This window comes from Metopolophium dirhodum, chromosome 2 (genome assembly GCF_019925205.1).
Source record: "Metopolophium dirhodum isolate CAU chromosome 2, ASM1992520v1, whole genome shotgun sequence".
In the NCBI taxonomy this organism is placed as follows: Eukaryota; Metazoa; Arthropoda; class Insecta; order Hemiptera; family Aphididae; genus Metopolophium; species Metopolophium dirhodum.
This window is the reverse complement of record NC_083561.1, coordinates 25082679-25101358: the sequence shown is the minus strand read 5'-3', so window position 1 is coordinate 25101358 and position 18680 is coordinate 25082679. Positions and strand designations below refer to the sequence as shown.

Sequence of the window (18680 nt, the reverse complement as noted above, 5' to 3'; positions counted from 1 at the left end):
TATATCTGCAGATTACATACTTTATAAGGATATTTATATCCTTGCAATATAATGCATACGGTATATAAACATATATATATATCTAGGATTTATGGTATATATTATATATTGTGTAAATTAATAAATGTACGAGTATACCTATATATTGGGCGTTCTCAGTCTCTGTAGTATACATCGATTATTTTTGATTCATCGAAAAATTCTACCTTGGCCGAATATAATAAAATATGCACACTTTATAAGCATAGAAAATAATATATAGGTACCTATAAATGGGTAGGTACTAGGTACACTTTAAAACACGAGATGCATGTCTAAAACGATTTTTAAAAAAGTGTAGTTATAATGTACCTATATATGCTGTTTCTTATTTAATAATGTATGTGTATGCGATATCGCTCGCGTTTACAAATCATCATCTATATATAGTCTACGCGTGTTTATATTTACAAAAAAAAGTGTATAAACATATTATATATTATACTCCGAGGAAAATGGCGTCTAGACTTTAGGCCGCAGCGTACGATATATATGCGTGGTGCAGCAGCAGTAGCAGCAGTGATGTTTATAATATATTATAATATATAATAGACCATCGTTTTTAACGTATACGTTGTTACGTTGTCGTCGTCATTGCTGCACCAAAGAGGCTTACGGATATATATATATATCGTTTCCAAATGTTTGGGTTAAGACATCTTATTTTCCTCGCCCGTTCGTCCTGCAGTGTAGTGGGTATACATTTTTCCACTCAAAGTTTCCCTCCTCCATGAGCGCATCTGCGGCACCCCACGTCTGCAGTTTTCTCCACATGATGTATTACTATAGATATCGCGGTCTATAGTACGCGGCCGATGATCGAGGCGTCCGTGTCAATCATCGCCGCCCGTATAATATATTATATACATATTATACTTAATAGTGCGCCGAGATCCCCCGTATATTATATTATGACGTATAGTATATATTATACTATATTACAGTCTCGATAGATGGTCGGACGGACGCATACCACACGCACGCGACCGAAAATAAATTCAGACGGTTTTCGTTTTCGAATGGGACATTTTTCATCATAATATATCATTCGTCGCCGCCGCATGTGTGTCGCAAGACGACCGTCCGGAACGACAGGCGTCCCGCAGCAGGATAAATACGCGTTTCTCCCCTTCGGTTATATGTATAATATATATATATATATACGCGCCCATACATATAGGTACACGTGTTTTATATTATAATCACCACGAGGCGCGTTTACAACTATACAGATGATATATATATTATAATTACGTATATATATATATATATATATATATATGGGACGAGGCGGAGATTCGTCGCCACTGCAGCGGCCTCGGCGACGGGGCCCCCGATACTATAACATACGCATTTCGATAACCACCAGAATTATAGCGGATGATGGCGGTAGGACGAGATAGATGCAAGATGGCCCGCACACGATGCTCAAATTACTATCGCTCAGATAATATAATTTATATTATAATATTATATATTTTAATAATAATAGCAATCATGTTGTATACGCGTCGTTAACATTATGTACAAATCTAGTTTAACAATATTTCCCAGATAATATAAAATATAAGGATATACACAAGGATCCAAAATATTATTTTTTTTAAATCATCTAACAATTTTTTTTTTATTTCATATATCCACCTAAATTAAACATCGATCTATAATAAATTAAAAACTATAATATTTACTTAAAGTCATGACATTATCATTATAATTCTACGTACTTATACAGGCTTAAGTACCGGCACTAAAATTCTACTTCTTCGTTTTCATGTAAGAAAAGACGACAATTCATGACCAGTACTCAGGAGCACATCAAAACTTATTTTGATTCTATATATTATACTCTTTAAAAATATAATAAAATACGCATTTCAGCAACGTTGTTCAAACTATTCAATCATTATAATACCTTATAATATGTGACAAAAATAATCATATATTATATATTGTAACTATTCCAATAGGTACTCCAAAATGGTACGCGTAAAATCTAAATAATATATTGACAGCGTTTTAGAGTTAAATTAGTATTTTCAATGAGACGATCATAATTTTTGTGTTGGTATGTACCTATATTTTATTTTCTCATATGAAAGCAGAGAGCTCTGACTTCTGATCTCTCTTCATTCACCACCCCAATGGATATATAGTTAGTCTAAAATAATAATAATAATAATAATGTATGCGCGTTTGTGATGTGAATACGTCGGGAGGAAACACGCAGCCGCCGCCGCAGCAGTCGTATAATATATACATATGTACCTATATATATAATATATATTTATAAACATGATACGAGGGGTCTGTTTTTAATTAGTGCCCGTCCCTGCACGAATTCCGGCGATCGTGCAGTGCAAAGCGGCGTTTCCCGCGAGGGATTACAACCGACGGGCTTTTCGGTAAAACGGCGTGGTTCTTCGCGGCGCTGTGTTCATATATATATAAATACTGCATTATTCGAAATTAAAATTTACTCTCGAGTAGAGCGATAAAACGACTTCGACTATATATATATACATATTGTATATACGCTGCAGCATTGCTACAGGGACCCGCGCGTGTGCAAGTGCTCGCGATCGTGGACCCCATGCGCGCAGGAAATTAAACTACCCCGCGTGAGAATAAGTCTGCAGTGCTGTATCTCAACCCTATGTTTGTGTATATATATTATATATGCGCGGCACGTACCTTTAGGCATATATATTATATATTATGTGTGATGTGTGTATACTGATACATAACGTGGTGCGTACGCGTTTGTGTGTGTTTGCATTGTATATATAGGTACGCCTGTAATATACGAAAACTAATTCCTGGTATATAAATATATACATTTTTGTGTTTAATTTTAGATACGGCCAAGACTTAGAGGAGACATCGCCGCCGTGAGCAAGAGGGTGAATCGCCGCATCAACCGACAAACGGTCACAGATTTCTGCACGAAGCCAATGTAAACGCCTAATCGTGGACTCCCAACTTCAATCGAGTTATTTTTCAAACAGGTAATACAATCATTTTGTAAATACATATAATATTTAGGTGTACAGTATATATATACTATATTTTATTAGAACGATACCGGCCAAAGCTGCAGGATATATATGTAGGAACCTATATAAATACTGCTAGATTTATATATACATATTAATTTAAAGGTAAAGTGTGTAAGTCTTAAGGCAGCCAAGAATTTAAAATCACGAGTATAACATTTATATATTATGTATGGGTACCTACTACCTACTATGTTTTTTAAATACCTGTTTTTGAATTCAAGCTCGTGAAATTACACAAGTAAAAAAGGTTGGAATATTCTTGATTAATATCGAAAAGTATATTGTTGAAGAGAACATTATTATATTATATTATATTATATTTTGATTACAATAAAGTATAATATATGTGTTTGTTTTTCTCGTCAACGAGACTGGTTTTCTTAGATTCTTATCTAAAATTAAAATATATATCATTTTATGTATTATATTAGATGCGTAGTTGTATACGCAATGTACGCAAGGCCCTATCTCTCCTCTCCGAGTTATTTATGTGAGTTTTTCGTAGTTTATGTGTCTGGTAGAAGAACGCACGTTTTTCGTATTTTTTTCCAGTAAGATTAACCGACCACGTAGGATACCGCGTTTTTGTGTCAAGTCCCTCCTTGTGTATTACAAACGCGTTCTCTTTAATTTTTTTTAAAGAACTCATAATGAAGTCCAGACATTATGTATACGTATATATACTTAGATGCGTTGTTAAAACTTCTAATCAACCCCGTGTACAAAATATAGTAGAAAAAAAATCTATTTCGTCGGTTGCGATATAATAGCTGCTGCACATGTGTCGAAAAATGTTTTCCTTTTTAATTTTCGTAATATATGTAATATAATCTATGTAAAAGCGTTAACGAAAAAAACGTGTTCCAAAGACCGATAAAATAAGCCGAAAAATAAAATGTATATATACAACATCGCGGCGTCGTGTATACGCCCTTTTTGTGCATCAACGGCTTCAAAATGAAAAAAAAATAGAATTATCCGTGAAAAATATATTATATCGTCGAAGATGGCGTTATCTGAGAAAATCATTGAAGTGTGTTCCCCTATATATTCAACCTACACGTGTATGCTGCACGTGTGTCGTGTCGTGCAGTGTATAGCTGATATATTTATTAAAGACTATAGATTATATTATATGTGTTCGTATACACACACTCACAAACACGTGTATCTATCATACGTATAGCCTTGAGTTCTTCGGCTATTGGAAAACATGGAGTTTCAGCCACATTAATATAATAATATACTATGTATATTATAGCGTACATACATATACCTACCTACGTAAAAATTATTATATCCCTCAAAAACTTTTTACAATATGCCTATATATTTATCTGATAGTTGATCGACGTGTAAAATATATATCTAATTTAAAACGCTATATATAGATTATATTAAAACCGTTTATAATTTATATATTAAACTATAAAGGATAGTATTACTAGATATTGCCAGGAAAAAAAAAGAATAATAAACAACCAGAAACGTATTAGATTCTGAGCGGAGCGAGGAACCTATAGCGGTTTTACAATAGTGTTTATTTATTATTTTTTTTTTTTTATATCCTGTATACAAAATATCTACCAGAAGGAGTGCTTCGATTTCAACATATAGTACCTTGTCTTTTATCAAATTGGATCAAGATGGTCTTTCGAAGTCATTTTTTGATGTTCTCAATAGTTATTTAATGCCACAGGAAAAATCACCGACAAATTACGAAAAACCGCTAAAAATGGGATTTTAATTTCGAACACTTTGTTTTTCACCATAGAAACGAACAAAAAATAATACTTAATACATATTATAATATAAATTCAACTTACAAGATACAATAAATAATAACAATATCCAGACTAACAAACCGTCTCCGCTCAGAATCGTTTTTCTTGTACAATGATATTATATCATTGAATTCAAGTTTAATAAAATCCTTTATACATTGACCCACTTGTAACCTACTGTACAGCAGAGCAACATCCACGTACCCACTTTTTTTTTATATGATACTTTCTTTCCCGTGACAATACCAAATTAAATATGATAAATTGATAACAAATATTTTGTTTTTATTCTGAAGTTTAACCAATGGCAACCTGAAATAAATAAAATAATATGGTTTAGAAATTTCTTTATTAACTAAAATCATTATTGAGTTATTTTTTAAAATATCAATATTTTTTGAGTAAATTAATTTAGAATGTATATAATAGCTAACTTTTTTAAAAATATTATTTTTGGGAATTTCCTGACATGAGGATATTTCTAACCCAAATTATTATAATTTTCACAATTGTTGTCATACGCGTTTAAGTATTATAATTTTCACAATTGTTTTCATACGTGTTTAAGAAGCAAATTTTTCTTTTTTTGTTCAGTCTTCCTGTTACTGCATCTGTATTTACATAATATCAATATTATAACTGAAAAGTGATTATGTTATTGGTAACTATACTAATAATAATATTATTTATTTTAATTTATTATATACCTGCTAGGTCACTCGTGTGCTGTATATAATATATAATAAAATATACCTAAGTATATTAATTATTATATATTATAATAATATTATAGAACATAAATTATAATATAATATTGTAATTCAAGGATATAATATGCGTGTATAATAATATATATTAGGTATATATATTGTATTTAATACTCGTGCAATAATAATACCTATAATGTACTTTCATCTTTAATCTCACCGTCCTTATCAACAATATGAATATATACCATTATACCTATATATTACCAATACTGGCTCCTTACTACTACTCCTCTAGTCCTCTGCTGTCAGTTAATCAGAAAAAAAATTTTAAAAAAAGGTATACCTAAAATAAACATACAAACTGTATGATATGGCTTGTTAGATTCGTTCGTGTTCCTTATATTTTTATATTTTAAATTTTGTGCACAAAATACGGTCTGTTGAATTTGAATGAAATTTAAAGATTGGAATAAAAATACATGACACAAACTTTTAACGTGATGCTAAAGAGATAGACGATATAGTAATATACATATATATATATTATATGGACGAAAACTTTTCACTGCAAACTATTTCAATGTGCAATATATACGCATCGGAATTTCGTTATCGAAACGCTGTGCGTATCGCCATGCAGTGATATATATATAACATACAGTATAAAACATTATTCAAACTACTTCAAACTTTTTTTTATAGTTTTAATTCGTCGTCAATTTATTCCACAAATCGTGCGTATATATGATAATCGCAGTATTAAAACGACGAGCGTCGCGCAGTCGCGAATAGGATAGAATAACTAATATAAATAACAATTATATATATATATAATATATATTATTGAACGTATAATACGCGACTTGACGACAAAAAAGGCATTAATATTGTTATATCGTTTTACAACTTTAATATTATATTTTTACATTACCCAAGACGATCGTTATAATGATGCCAAACAAACAAACAATACAATATATAATATATAAATATATATTATTATCTGTATAGCTATAAAATAATAAATTTATAAAATTACATCGCCCGTTTTTGGGTCCGAAAAACATTAGAAATTAATATGTTTACGTTGATAACAAATTATACATTATAATATATTATATGTGTCGTATTTATAGTACAATCCTATATAAGAATTAAATCATCAAACAATAATAAAGTTGCGTTATTAATTTTACTATATATAAATCTACAATGAAAAAAAAAACAAATAATTCATTTTTTAATTCATTTACGTACCTAACTATTATTGGTATATTATTCAAGTAAATCTTTTAGATATGTACCTATACTTGATATATATATAGGTATAGGTACATGTATATCTACATACCCATAAGTCTTATATACCGATATACGTATTATAATATTCGCGTCGAACTCGACGAAATCGTGTAGCCAAGATTTTGCTTTGAGAGGGGTACTGATATTTTGTTAAAATAAATATGGTATAGGTTTATAACTATATAGAATCCTTCATATTCATTATATGGTTATTAAGCTGATGACGTCATGGGTATATAACATTTTAGACTTATGCACCAATTATTAATACAAATTAAAATGTTTAATATATAGGTTCACTATAGTTACGTATTGGTCTAATGCGCATATATTACGGATATTCAGAACATGACAAATAGCATTTTTAAATTTTCCTAAAATTTCTCTGCGCTTGCCACTGGATGGAAAATACAAAAAAAATTTTATTTTTATTTTTTCATTTTATTGAGTTTCGAGTATAAAGAGGAATAATATTTTATACATTATGCATAATATATGTACCTAGGTAGTATACCAGTGACATAGCCACGCTGGGGGGAAATGGGAGCTCTGTCTTCCCCCTATCGGCTGTATTATTTTGGGCGCTGAACGTTTTTGCACTTTGACCTAAAAGCCAACACGTTTAGGTACAAATCGACACGATGTTTGGACACATAGAATAAAAGGTATTTTATAATTTTACCTGCTAAATATATACCAGACACGTATGGATAAATATAATATTATTATTATATGCATGATCTATAGTATATACAATAGCATATCTATATTATCTACTACTACTATACTGTACTCAACTTTATTGCTAGATCCTTCATCTCAAAACTAATTAAAATCAATTATATTATTTTGATTATTATAAATTATATTATTATCGTATAGTACCTACACGAGACTACGAATTTTTACGTATTAGGTACATATAATCATACTGTCAATTGTCATCTACTATAATCTTTATTACACCTGCATCAATATAATATATGAGATTACATAGATTTCTTTATTCATTCAATCACTCAGTATTTCAATTTGATTCGTTTTTTTAAACTGAAAAGTATAAATCGTGAATGTGAAATATTACCGACGTTTTTGAAAAATTTGAACTAAACGTATTGGTGCCCAATCGTTGTATTCATTTTTGAAAAAATGTGATCCTAAACGTGTGTTCCCAATCGTTGAAAAATATCGTATTGTGCCCAAAACATGTTACGGGCTACGGCCATTGTTTTTACAAATAATCAGAATAAAACTGTTAAAAAAATGCCATATAGGTACTCATTTTAATTTGTTTGACTAGGTATGACAATGTTTATGTTATTATCTATGTTATTATTTTTATTCTCATTTTTTTCTTTGCCCTTCTACCCCCCCCCCCCCCCGCCCCCACAAGCATTCCAAAATTCTGGTTACTCCACCGAATAGTTTATAGATACCTACCTATTATATATAACAAGGGTCACTATAATTAGTATAATTTATGCCTAATATTTTTGGAGGGACATTTTAGTGATTCAGAAAGTTTTCAATGACCATGTTTATCTAAATTAAGTAAATACAAAATCAAATAGTATTATAATAAAGTGAAAATTAATGAAAATTAATGAAAACCTCATTTAATTCATCATCGCCATTAACAATAATATAGTTTAAAATACAAATACAGTACAAACCACAATAATACCATATAATATATATAACGAAGTCGTAAACGCCGCCGCGACCGGAAATTGTATTCCGAGACCAGCTCTGCTGCTGCTGCACGTGCAGCGCATATTCCGTCTCAGATAATGATTATGATTTATACCTATATGTATATATAGATTATAGGCTCTATGCTATATACTTATATACTATCGTTGAATATCGTGATTATGTAGTTATAATAAATTATAATTATGTAGATACAGCCGTACAGTGACAAAGCGATAACCCTATGTGGCCCACCGTGATTTTTCGTTTTTCTAGTATTGATATTTAGATAAGCGAAAAACACGGTTCGCCTGCTCTTACATGTGCGAACCTATTTACAATTAATATAATATATAATATGTAACTATGAAAGGACGTTAGATTATAGACATCATGCGGTATAACGTTTTATAATTAAACCGATTACAATTCACGTGATATTTATATACCATAATGTTATGCGCCTAGCCGTGGGTTTTCATATAATCAACGAGTTATTACAATAAAGGTTAAGTAAAATGGCTCGACAAAATATATTGTCATCGGTGTTATAATACTATAAATTCGTCATTATTACAATAATTGATGGTGCAGGTACACTACTACACTCGTATATCTCATAACCATATTAATATATTATTATTTATTATATAGAACAATTTGACGATGACTCTGTATAATAATTATATACGCACGTAAATTGCAACAGTGTTTTAAATATAATAAATTATATTGTATTGTATATGCGAGTCGAAGTGATTTATTTGCTAACCGTTATTCAACGAGTGCGTATTACACTATTACTGCAGTGAAGACGACGATTTCTTACCCCGATGATTTATTGTCGTCGTCGACAAAAACATATGTGACCACGACTGCTGTATACCGCGGTATTTAATGTGACACAACACGTATAGTTGTACATATATAAATATAATACATGAATACCTATATAATATAATATGTAATATGTCTACGAAAATCCATATTATATTAGGTATACCACGGACCAGCAGCAGTGGCGGCGCGAGGTAAAATTAATATGTGGGCGAAGTAGACTTAAAGAGGCCCTTTTTTAAAATTTTTTTAATAAACATTTAAGTAACAATAGTTATTTAATAAATATTAAGATTTACAATTTTTTAAAACAATAAACTCTAATTATTAACCTTTTATTTGCAAAGTAGTCAATATAATTTTATTTAAACATAATTATAAAATTAAATACATATTTTTTTAAATTAATAATACTGTTAGAAGTTTCATTTTTTTTATTTACAAGAAATGGACTTTTCGGCTTTTTGCTTCACTAAATGTTTTAAGTATATCTTCGTAATTTAAATTATTTGCAATTTTCGTTTCAATGGACAAAACTGCTAATGCTGAGAGTCTTTCTTGTGTCATCGTATTTCGTAGGTAATTTTTAATTATTTTAAGCTTCGAAAAACTTCTCTCTGCTGAAGCTGTACTGACAGGAATAGTGAGCATAATTCTGACTGTTATATAAACATTTGGATATATTTCTTGTAAATTATTTTCTATTATGTATTTGATGAGTTGTTTTGCATCCTTAATAAAGTCTGGTAGACTTGAAATTATGAGTTGTAATTCTTCGTATAATTCAAATGATTGAATGTCGCTCTTTTCACCTTCTTGAAGAACTGTACCTAAATCACAACAATGCTTATAAAGATCTTCTTTGGAAATGGATCTTAAAATATTCATATCATAAATAAAACCAAAATATTCAAAGTATTCATTCAATGATTTAAATCTCCATTTAATGTCATGTAGAATTCCATCAATCATGCTGTTAAAAAAGTCAACTCTAAACTTTTTTTCACCATTCTCTATAGGTTCATCAGTGTGTTCATAACTAAACATTTTTTTCTTCTTTGCTATTCTCTTGTTTTTAAAATTTAATTCTATTTCATAACTACTTTTTTCTATGAACTGGCGAGATTCTATAATACTTTTATTGAATCCTATATCACGATATTCTTGAATCCAATTGCAAAAATTATTTAAAGAATCAACAGCCATTTTTAAATTAACTTGAACTGATTGCCAGATTTTACTTATATTATTTACACGAAGTAAAATTTCATACCACACATGTATTGCAACAATAAATTCAAATGTTAACATTTCTTTTAAAATGGCTTCACAATCACATAGAGTTTCTGCGTCTACTATTTGCATTTTAAGTATATTTATACAATCAATGATATCGTCAAATTGAAATAATATTGCTTTGACTGCAGCAATTCTACTTTCCCACCTTGTTTCAGATAAAGACTTTAATGTTAGTTTTAATTTATCTTTAATAAGATCCCATCGTTTACTAGATTTTGAAAAGAGCAAATAAATTTTTTGAATAAAGCCAAAAAATGTTGTAGCTGTAATGGAAGACTTAGCAGCATCTACTAAAATCAAATTCCAGCTGTGACAACCACAAGGCGCAAAGAATGCTTTTGGATTAATATTTAATATTCGTGTTTTAACACCCTTGTTTATTCCTACCATATTCGCGCCATTATCAAAACCTTGTCCACGACAGTCTTGAATATCTAAACCATTACTTTTTAGCTCGTGTAGAATAATGTTTGTTAAATGTTCCCCTGTTGTGGAATCAACAGCAATAAATCCAATAAAATGTTCTTCTATATCACCGGTTGACGTATTACAAAATCTTAAAATAATGGACATCTGTTCAACGCGACTTATGTCTCTAGTGCAGTCGAGCATGAAAGCATAATATTTCACTAGTTTTACTTTACTAATAATCTCTTCAATTACTTTTTTAGACATAAGTTTAATTAATTCATTTTGGATATCATGACTCAAATAATGTTGTGCCAGTTGTTTTTCATTAATTAGTTGAAAATGGTTCTGTAATGAATGATCATATTTGGACAATAATTTTAATAAATCAATAAAGTTTCCAGAGTTATTGCTATCATCTAACTTCATTGATTCTCGATGACCTCTAAATGATAGATTATGTGAGGCTAAGAAATTTATTACATTAATTAATTTTTCAAACAAATTGTACCAATGCTTTTGTGATTCACGAATCCGTTTTTCATTTTCTTGATCTATTGTTTTCCCGAGTTTAATTCGTTTGTCAAATTCTACCCATTTAATCATGCACACCATGTGCTCTTTGCTCTTTTCGTGTCTTTGCAAAATTGTACTTAGATGTTTCCAGTCACAACATCCTTCACGAATCATTTGTGTTTGTAAATTAGAAAAAACTGTACACGGAAAACAATATATTTTATCTTGAGATTGAGAATAAACTAGCCATCTGCGATGTTGAGTTTCGCCATTACTTAATTTTCTTGTATAGTGGAAGTTAGAAAAATGTCTCTTATTATTGTCTAAAGGATAATTTTCATCGCAAGTATCTAGCATCTGTTGAGGACCATTTTGAACTAAATCGTGACGCTGTGAACCTGATAACGGAAACACCCATTTCCCTGGGTCTAAACTCATTAGTGGTTCACTTAAAACAATTTCTTGTTTGTGCATCTCTAAATCGCAAATATTATTTATATTAGAGTTAACATAAAAAGTAATTTCTTTATTTTCAAAAGTATTTATTGGCGGAGAAGTTTCAAGATCAGACTTAGTTTCAACTTCTTTTGTCAATTCTTCATTGTATTTTGAAATTTTATTGGATAAATTTCCTTCATTTAAATCCATTTTGGCATTAGGTTCGTCTAAGTCTGTAGCTGGGTCTAAACTCATTAGTGGTTCACTTAAAACAATTTCTTGTTTGTGCATCTCTAAATCGCAAATATTATTTATATTAGAGTTAACATAAAAAGTAATTTCTTTATTTTCAAAAGTATTTATTGGCGGAGAAGTTTCAAGATCAGACTTAGTTTCAACTTCTTTTGTCAATTCTTCATTGTATTTTGAAATTCCTTCATTTAAATCCATTTTGGCATTAGGTTCGTCTAAGTCTGTAGTTGTTGATGTACTGGTTTTGTTTAGAAATTTCATCATACTAGTACTCATAGCTTGGTTCACTTGCATCATTTCAGCTTTTCTCTTTCTTTTGGAAGCACCAGATTCCCATTTCCGACCAGTATCTCTGTCTCTACTAGATCCAGACATGATACCTACATATGGATAGTTAATTATATTTTAATAATAAATTATTATGTAATATTTATAAAATTATTATTTTATTATTTATTAAATTATATTTATAATACAAATAATATTCTATTACAAATTACAATTATTTATTAGTTCTTAAAGTTTTAACTAACATTTCCAATACAACATACTAAAATATATTATTTCCATACTTCCCTATTATAAAAAATTATTATTATAGGTATATCTATTCTGTCACAATAAATCGTTTTCCATACTGATTATGTTATTTTCATATTATAATAAAATAATTTTATAACTAATATCATAAAACAAAAAAAAAACAATGGAAAATGTAAACACAATTAATAAAGTTTTATACTTACAACTTAGGTACGTGTGGTATGATTTTTGCTTCGTTAAATATTATTAAATTGAATATAATTTTCGGTAATCGATCGATACAGAAACGAGGATAAAACACAACCAATTGAACTAACAACAACTGTCAAAATGAAATTACGTTATCGAGTTTAGATAAAATCGGTTCGCCGAATCGGTCAGTCTGGCCCCGATAACGCGGTTTATATGTTAATTATAGAATAGTCGCGGTCGTTTGCCGATCGGCAACCGACAAAACGCATAGTGTGATCTGGTACTTTTAGTAATGACTAAATATGACGAAATATAACATTTATGCTTATGATTTTTTTTTTAATAAAATAATTTCATGGATACAAAAATTTTTGTATAGATACTTCTCCCATATTTTTCTATGGTTAATTATAAGTCCCTATGAAACGCGAGGCCCTTTGAGGTGCGAGGCCGTGGGCAATGGCCCACTTCGCCCACGCCTAGCGCCGCCACTGACCAGCAGCACTCGAATGTGTGCAGTGTGATTATATTATGTAGCCATGTAGGTACCTACCTAATGTATATAAAAAGCTGTATAATATAGCTATATGTCTATATGGCATAATAACATATTACATTCATATGTATATAGGTAGCCTGGTAGATACTATGGCACTTTACTATATATTTATGTCATACATTAAAATATGCTCAAGTGCACTTCAAATCTGTATACAAAATAAAATGAACGAAAAATATATATCATATAATCTCATGAATCTCGGCGAAGCTATAGGGTTGGCCGTAAATTATAATATATAAAATATGTATTAAGAGTTAAGGCTTATACATAAACCATACTATGTTATACCTATACCCATAGATATTCTACATTGTATATACACATGCCAATGTAAACGATACCTCGGCCCCCATACATATTCCTACGTAACTACATATTTTCGTGGGCCATTATAGCGTGAGACCCGTCAACTGTCTGGGACATGAATATAATATAATATACATTATACGTTCTATATAGTAAATTAAATACTATCACGTTATCGTTGTCAGACAATGCTTGACATAGTTGGTGAATGTGAAAATAGGATAGGTTTACCGGAACTCTCGACGATCTATACACTCAACGTCAGACGAGGCAGCACAACTGTGGCTAGATAAACTGGACGTGGAAATTTAACAACAATTTATATTTATATAATGTTATGTACTGTATTTGCATTCTCTGTGCGGTCATATGGAAATAAAATTTGGGACTTCTACATTTTTTTCAATTAAAGGAACAATTAAAAATAAGAATTTAATGAATACAACGAAAAAAATTACCTCCCAACTACAGTAACCTTACAAAGTTTATGATATGTAGTCAAAAATAGTGGGGCCTCCTATAGGTATAATCCCCCGGGCCCGGGTTTCTCTCTCCACGGCCCTGAATATAAGAGTAGGTATATATATTATAACAATGTGAATATTGCAGAATACCAATTTAAACTGGCCTGTATATATTTATATATGGCTGTATATTTTGATATTTATAAGCTGCAGCAGCAGCATTCCCGAGGGAGCAAAATTATAAATATCGCAGCCCCATATACCAAATATACGAGTATAATAGTATATAATATATATATAGGTGGATACGTACCTATATATATATATAGTACCTACATAAAAGTATCGTGTTCAAATTAAATATAAATAGCACACGCGTTGAATTATAATGTGTATATATTAATATGTTCGTGTTGTCCACGCGTGTATGATGCATACTGCAGTGCACTGCAAAGTGCAGCGATGCGTGCAGCAGCGTTGGGGGGGGGGGGCCCTTCCGTCACGCGAATATAATATATTATTATACACGATCGTGTGGAAACGTCATGTACATTCAATATCGTACTTGTGACACTTGCATGATGATATGTATATATAATATGTAAATTTTACCAAGACTGCATAATAATCAAAGATGTTTATTTGTTTTTGTTTACAGGTTGCACTGTTTCTTGCCTGCTATCACTCTGGCCAGCGTCCAAGGTAATTATCGAAACCATGTTCAAAAATCTATGTACTTCACTTAATTTCGTTTCACATTTTAAGCGCGCAATAATTTTAATAATATTACCATAATTATTTGTTTCTATATTATATAAACCTACGTTAAAAATAATAAAGGAGCACACATATATACAATAATATTATGCAATTTAGCAGTGAGCGGTCGCGTGCGATAATTCCCGAGCATACCTACCTATAACAATATAATAATATGTATACCGCATAGGTATTCCACGAAGTTAATTTTATTCCTAGAAAATATTTTATTATTTTCACTAAGCAGTGCATCGAATAATAACTTGGCTTTAGGTATATATATTATTATTATATTATATATACGCTGCAAGGTAACTCGCCTTGTTTCTCTTATATACACACCCGCCCGTCTATATAGGTGCAATAATAATATACACTCCTTTACCACGGCCTCTATTGCTGTGAGTAATCTTCTAAGTTCAGAACGAAGGTACCTACATAATAATTATGTACCTTAAACCTAATATATACCTAACTACAATATTTCAATATAATCTGCAGCAATGTAAATTAGTTGGTATACCTATAATCTACTTTTTAACTATTTATACATATAGACACTCTTATACTATACCCTTATGTGTATTTACTTATATTCGGTATTATAATAGAACGTAAGGACAACTATTTCAGTTTTTGTGTTTCGAGTTCAGGTGAATTATAAAAGATTGTATACCTATACCTTATTAATAAAAACTATTGCCCATTGTATACCTACAATAATAATACACAATATCATAATAAGTGTTTTCTAAAATGTATATATTTTAAAAATAGAAAAAAGTCATCGACTGAGCACTGCAGTAGTAGTTTCCTATATATACCTTATACTTACCATGATTCCGCGTAGGTATATTCTGCAGCTATACATATAACATTAATACGTCATTATTATAATATATATGGTGCGTCTATACATACTCGTTAATTTAATATAATACATAATACAAATAACATTGTATAACTAAATCATATTTCGTATAAATATAATACACAAAAATAGTAAATGTATACAGTAGATAACGAGCGCAGTGGCGTGCGTGCGCTCTCCGGACGTCGGGACCTCCCGCGGCGGCGCGTCTGCGGACCAGTCGAAAATCGTATAATGAGCCGACATGCGCGCACAAAGATGGCGGCGTTCGCCGCCGCCGCCTCGACCGGTCGTAGCCGATTGAGATCTATACAGTCGGCGGCGGCCGCCGATGCAGCTACAGAGTTACTATCATTGTCATAGACGATTTAATATTATTATCGTCGTCGTCGTCGTCTGTACGATTATTTTACTTACATAATAATATATAATTTAATATTATTTTATGTTTGAGGGATATAATATTATACGCGTCGACCGGCGCAGGTGGACCGCAACGACGACATCTCAATATAATTATATACATTATATATAGGTATAAACATAGGTACGCGTCTAACATCTTTATATTTTCCTCGTATACAGAAACCTGCAGCTCTTTATATATATATATATTATAAAATATATTAAAAATTCGGTCGTCTCATCTGCAGCTCGTCCACCGCCCATTATACATCATACCTATAGTTTATATAATATATACTTACAATATATATTATTTACCGAGAAATGTTTTTGTATTTTTTTCATAGAAAACTGTTTTTCGAGCAAGCATGATGGTGAGGGAGATACGAGACACTAAGTGTATATATATACAGATTATTATATTATTTTCGGTCGTTTGTTTTCCGTGCATCATAAAATTCGAGCACCGGCGTTCGCCTGCTGCAACCTCGCGCGCACTTACTGCAGATTGAATTCGGCGACGATCCCCTATCGCGAGACGCACAAATGTATAATGATTTTGAAAGTCAGTTATTATAGTTATATATTATATATGTATATGTGCGTATGTACGAATGTATATTGTATGTATGTTATTATGTATATACTGTCTATATATATATCGCCCGTCGTTCTTTAGCCGTCGGACGACGACGCCGCCGCCGACACAATGCGCAATTTTCCATCTCACCGGTTATAATGTAATAACGACGCCATGTATAGTGTTATACCGTCTCCCGATCTTCACAGCCACCCCCCCCCCCCCCCACAACTACCCATCGCCAAACAGACTATGAAAACTCTCCCTCGGCCGCTGCATGCGCCTATTATATATAGGAACCTATATTATACATAATTTTTTGTTTTCCCTTTACTCGAGTTTTTGTTATCGCGCGCCCTCTTTTCTCGCGACATATACTCATATGTACAATATATATATATATATATATACCTATATATATAATATTTGACTTTTCATCGAGGGGCCGTGACTAAAAATGTCTAACTATATATATATATATATATATATATATATATACTTACTTAGGCGGATCGCGAAGATGCTTTGTATAGGCGTGTGTATATATAATATATATAATGGCGAGTATAATATGTGTTGCTGCTCCGCACAATGGGTATGTATATATAGGTACCTATATAAAATATATAGATACATACATGTATTACTGCTGCTACACTGTTCGGCGTCGACTGCACCGCGATTCGAGAGTCAACACTGCTTTTGTTGTGTCGCATATGTATATATAACATATAGGTACAAAAAGAAAAATTTGTCGTAGGTACAATGTATATACATATATAGGTACACACACATTAGACATAGTCCCTTTTTAACGTCCCTCGCCGTGTATATGCTGTATATATTATGTATAGCACTAATCTGTCTGCGTGTGACCTTTGTCACACTGTTAATATTGTATATAGATATTTATGGGTATATATTGTAAGGTTTAGGTTCGCTGCGCTTTTGGGCGCACGCGTTGCGCGGACGCGTCTTTTCACGCGCCATTTCCTTTTTATTTATTTATTCCCTTCAAATTTTTGGCGCTTCTCTATTCATTTCTTCACCGGTGCAAATCCGTCCGTCTCTTGCAGCTCATATAAAATGTCGTATTATATCATATATAAATATAAGTCCACGCTTACACCTTTAATCTGTCGCGTAATGTATAGGTATATATAATGGGTATAATACTGCAGTGCATTTTAACGATTACAACAATAATGCACAATATAATCATATATGTACATATATGTGTACTGCACATTCCATTTTAATATATGTCATGCTGTATTATAGCGTATAAATAGGTACCAGCTTATATGGCGTCCGTTATTTCGAATTCGTATTTCAAAAGTCGCCGGTCAGACGTCCGGAATATATACACGCCGCCGCCACATATCGATCTACACACGCTCATAATATGTATATAATATATAATATACCTATATACATACATATAATATATATAGCTGCAGCTTATACATACGTAGGTAAATGATGACCGTTATCTCTCGTAAACTCTAAAAGGGTTGAGGTCAGAAATACAATTTATTTTACCGCCGAACCGTCGTCCGTAATGGGTTTTCATGATATATATATAACATAGCTAGGCTCATAATACTGGTAGTGCCTACTTCCAGAAGGATTGTAAATACCTATACATACCTATATAGGTAT

The 18680-nt window shown here is 31.3% G+C and overlaps 1 protein-coding gene across 3 annotated transcripts in view; it reads left to right on the top strand.

Annotated features, from left to right (window-relative positions):
* Nucleotides 1-18680, top strand: part of LOC132938656 (homeotic protein ultrabithorax-like) — a 125775-nt gene that overhangs the window by 93380 nt on the left and 13715 nt on the right. For all 3 annotated transcript variants that reach the window (XM_061005613.1, XM_061005611.1, XM_061005614.1), the window contains 2 exons: nucleotides 2898-3047; nucleotides 15062-15105. The gene's annotated coding sequence lies outside the window, so the exon portion shown is untranslated. The remainder of the gene's footprint in view (nucleotides 1-2897; nucleotides 3048-15061; nucleotides 15106-18680) is intronic.